A 5,000-nucleotide genomic window follows, 5' to 3' on the forward strand; every position below is an offset into this window, starting at 1 on the left:
AAATTAATGCATACTATCTACAGCCTCTAACATCAAGGAAATTACAACCCTTTATTTCAAAGATTTATGAAACACCTTTTCAACAGAGGACTTCACTCTCTTCCACTGACTTCACCCATCTGTTTCTCTCTCTCCTTCTCTCTTCCACTGACTTCACCCGTCTGTTTCTCTCTCTCCTCCTCTCTTCCACTGACTTCACCCGTCTGTTTCTCTCTCTCCTTCTCTCTTCCACTGACTTCACCCGTCTGTTTCTCCTTCTCTCTTCCACTGACTTCACCCGTCTGTTTCTCCTTCTCCTCCTTCTCTCTTCCACTGACTTCACCCGTCTGTTTCTCCTTCTCCTTCTCTTCCACTGACTTCACCCGTCTGTTTCTCCTTCTCCTCCTTCTCTCTTCCACTGACTTCACCCGTCTGTTTCTCCTTCTCTCTTCCACTGACTTCACCCGTCTGTTTCTCCTTCTCCTCCTTCTCTCTTCCACTGACTTCACCCGTCTGTTTCTCCTTCTCCTCCTTCTCTCTTCCACTGACTTCACCCGTCTGTTTCTCCTTCTCCTCCTTCTCTCTTCCACTGACTTCACCCGTCTGTTTCTCCTTCTCTTCCTTCTCTCTTCCACTGACTTCACCCGTCTGTTTCTCCTTCTCCTCCTTCTCTCTTCCACTGACTTCACCCGTCTGTTTCTCCTTCTCTTCCTTCTCTCTTCCACTGACTTCACCCGTCTGTTTCTCCTTCTCTTCCTTCTCTCTTCCACTGACTTCACCCGTCTGTTTCTCTTTCTCCTTCTCTCTTCCACTGACTTCCCTCGTCTGTTTCTCCTTCTCCTCCTTCTCTCTTCCACTGACTTCACTCGTCTGTTTCTCCTTCTCTCTTCCACTGACTTCACCCGTCTGTTTCTCCTTCTCTCTTCCACTGACTTCACCCGTCTGTTTCTCCTTCTCTCTTCCACTGACTTCACCCGTCTGTTTCTCCTTCTCTCTTCCACTGACTTCACCCGTCTGTTTCTCCTTCTCTCTTCCACTGACTTCACCGTCTGTTTCTCCTTCTCTCTTCCACTGACTTCACCGTCTGTTTCTCCTTCTCCTCCTTCTCTCTTCCACTTACTTCACCCGTCTGTTTCTCCTTCTCTCTTCCACTGACTTCACCCGTCTGTCTCTCCTTCTCTCTTCCACTGACTTCACCCGTCTGTCTCTCCTTCTCTCTTCCACTGACTTCACCCGTCTGTTTCTCCTTCTCTCTTCCACTGACTTCACCCGTCTGTCTCTCCTTCTCTCTTCCACTGACTTCACCGTCTGTTTCTCCTTCTCTCTTCCACTGACTTCACCGTCTGTTTCTCCTTCTCTTCCTTCTCTCTTCCACTGACTTCACCCGTCTGTTTCTCTTTCTCCTTCTCTCTTCCACTGACTTCCCTCGTCTGTTTCTCCTTCTCCTCCTTCTCTCTTCCACTGACTTCACCCGTCTGTTTCTCCTTCTCCTCCTTCTCTCTTCCACTGACTTCACTCGTCTGTTTCTCCTTCTCCTCCTTCTCTCTTCCACTGACTTCACCCGTCTGTTTCTCCTTCTCCTCCTTCTCTCTTCCACTGACTTCACCCGTCTGTTTCTCCTCCTCCTTCTCTTCCACTGACTTCACCCTATGTTCTCCTCCTCTTCTTCTCCTTCTCTCTTCCACTGACTTCACCCGTCTGTTTCTCCTTCCACTGACTTCACCGTCTGCTCCTTCTCTCTTCCACTGACTTCCCTCGTCTGTTTCTCCTCCTCCTCCTCTCTTCCACTGACTTCACCCGTCTGTTTCTCCTTCTCCTCCTTCTCTCTTCCACTGACTTCACCCGTCTGTTTCTCCTTCTCCTCCTTCTCTCTTCCACTGACTTCACCCGTCTGTTTCTCCTTCTCCTTCTCTCTTCCACTGACTTCACTCGTCTGTTTCTCCTTCTCCTCCTTCTCTCTTCCACTGACTTCACCCGTCTGTTTCTCCTTCTCTCTTCCACTGACTTCACTCGTCTGTTTCTCCTTCTCTCTTCCACTGACTTCACCGTCTGTTTCTCCTTCTCTCTTCCACTGACTTCACCGTCTGTTTCTCCTTCTCTCTTCCACTGACTTCACCCGTCTGTTTCTCCTTCTCCTCCTTCTCTCTTCCACTGACTTCACCCGTCTGTTTCTCCTCCTCTCTTCCACTGACTTCACTCGTCTGTTTCTCCTTCTCCTCCTTCTCTCTTCCACTGACTTCACCCGTCTGTTTCTCCTTCTCTCTTCCACTGACTTCACCGTCTGTTTCTCCTTCTCTCTTCCACTGACTTCACCGTCTGTTTCTCCTTCTCTCTTCCACTGACTTCACCGTCTGTTTCTCCTTCTCTCTTCCACTGACTTCACCGTCTGTTTCTCCTTCTCTCTTCCACTGACTTCACCCGTCTGTTTCTCCTTCTCTCTTCCACTGACTTCACCCGTCTGTTTCTCCTTCTCCTTCTCTCTTCCACTGACTTCACCCGTCTGTTTCTCCTTCTCCTTCTCTCTTCCACTGACTTCACCCGTCTGTTTCTCCTTCTCCTTCTCTCTTCCACTGACTTCACCCGTCTGTTTCTCTTCCTTCTCTCTTCCACTGACTTCACCTGTCTGTTTCTCCTTCTTCTCCTCCACTGACTTCCTCTGTTTCTCCTTCTCTCTTCCACTGACTTCACCCGTCTGTTTCTCCTTCTCCTCTCTTCCACTGACTTCCCTCGTCTGTTTCTCCTTCTCCTCTTTCTCTCTTCCACTGACTTCACCCGTCTGTTTCTCCTTCTCCTTCTCTTCCACTGACTTCACCGTCTGTTTCTCCTTCTCTCTTCCACTGACTTCACCCGTCTGTTTCTCCTTCTCCTCCTCCTCTCTTCCACTGACTTCACCCGTCTGTTTCTCCTTCTCCTCCTCCTCTCTTCCACTGACTTCACCCGTCTGTTTCTCCTTCTCCTCTTTCTCTCTTCCACTGACTTCACCCGTCTGTTTCTCCTTCTCCTCCTTCTCTCTTCCACTGACTTCACCCGTCTGTTTCTCCTTCTCCTCCTCCTCTCTTCCACTGACTTCACCCGTCTGTTTCTCCTTCTCCTCCTTCTCTCTTCCACTGACTTCACCCGTCTGTTTCTCAATTCTCCGCTTCATTATAACCATTGGCAGGTCTTGGGTACACGCTTCGAACAAAGATCTGATTTTATTTACGTATCTAGTCTTAGGTTCCTCTCTCGGTTGCCTCTCGAATACTATGGTGGCATTAGGGGTTAACAATGCCGTTTGCTTTTAAATAGTAACTAAAAAAGGTACTTTTGGATTGCGAGAGTTAGCAGAAATGAAATGATAACTGCCTGAGAATAGGTAACAACCAAGGATCCTCTGGTTAGGAGAGTCATTAAGAGAAACGAACCTATAACTTCCTATGATGGAAAGTAATCATTTTTCGGTTCCTGAATCAAAGATTAATTAATATTGATACGAAGTGAGGGAACCGGTGGTTATGTGAGTCAGCAGAAAGGAACAAATATCTTCCTAAAATAGAGAGAAACTTAGGAATCACTGGTTCTGACAATCAGAAATGAGGCATTTCTTTCCTAAAATAAATACGAAACAAAGGACCAGTGGTTACAAGAGTTCGTAGAAACGGGACAGACATTTCCTATTATGCAAATTAACCATCTGTCTTGCAATACCGCTTGCAGAATTGCCTTTCTATAATTTCCCATTAACAGGAATGAACCAACGATGCTAAGAAGGCACTCCATTCCACATAAATTGCAATAGAAGCGTTTTTCACAATGAATTTCGTTTGTTAACGCGATATAAAATATTACACATTTGGCAACTAGTCGGTGAATATGCTATTTTGTCCAGTTGCAAGTCGGGCTGTAATAAAACCTTTAAGCCACTGACGTCCACTGTAGTTTTTTTATCGTTATTATTATTATCATCATCATCATCATCATCATCGTCATCATCATCGTCATCATCATCGTCATCACCATCATCATCGTCATCATAATCATCGTCATCATCATCATCATCGTCATCATCATCATCATCGTCATCATCATCATCGTCATCATCATCATCGTCATCATAATCATCATCATCGTCATCATAATCATCATCATCGTCATCATCATCATCATCGTCATCATCATCATCGTCATCATCATCGTCATCATCATCATCGTCATCATCATCATCATCATCATCATCATCATCATCATCATCATCGTCATCATCATCATCATCGTCATCATCATCATCGTCATCATCATCGTCATCATCATCATCGTCATCATCATCATCATCATCATCATCATCATCATCATCATCGTCATCATCATGGTCGTTATTGATAGTAGTAGTAGTATTTTTAGTAGTAGTATTTTAGTTATAGCATTTTTAGTAGTAGTGGTTTTAGTAATAGCAATATTTATAGTATCATTTGTATTTTTAGCAGCAGTAGTATTAGCAGTTGTATTGTTATTAATATCATTATCATAGCACATTAATGGTTCCACAAGAGTCACCAATAATAATATTATAAAATATATATAATCCTAAAAAAAACAAGGGCTGTAAGGTCAGACAGGCCTGTTAATTAACTCCTTGATAACTCGCTTATGTAATTATATGTAAGAAAATAAATAAATGGGCGTGAACAAGTTAAACAATACCTCCCCTCCCCCCAAAAGAGAGAGAGAGAGAGAGAGAGGGAGAGGGAGAGGGAGAGAGAGAGAGAGAGAGAGAGAGAGAGAGAGAGAGAGAGGGAGAGAGAGAGAGAGAGAGAGAGAGAGAGAGAGAGAGAGTAAACAAAATGAAAACAAAATCAAAACCCAAAACAGGTCATCAGGTCAAAGAGGCTAAACCTTATCACTCTCGAGTTCGTGGCACCGCTGTTTCGAATCTTAAAACCTTTGGTTCGGATTGCAAACATGATACCAAAGAAAAAGATTAGTGAAGATTATATATTATAAGATTATATATAAAGGTTATATATCCTTCACTAATCTTTGTA

Source organism: Penaeus japonicus, unplaced genomic scaffold, assembly GCF_977035675.1.
Source record: "Penaeus japonicus unplaced genomic scaffold, GWHDUDI00000001_assembly GWHDUDI00000025, whole genome shotgun sequence".
In the NCBI taxonomy this organism is placed as follows: domain Eukaryota; kingdom Metazoa; phylum Arthropoda; class Malacostraca; order Decapoda; family Penaeidae; genus Penaeus; species Penaeus japonicus.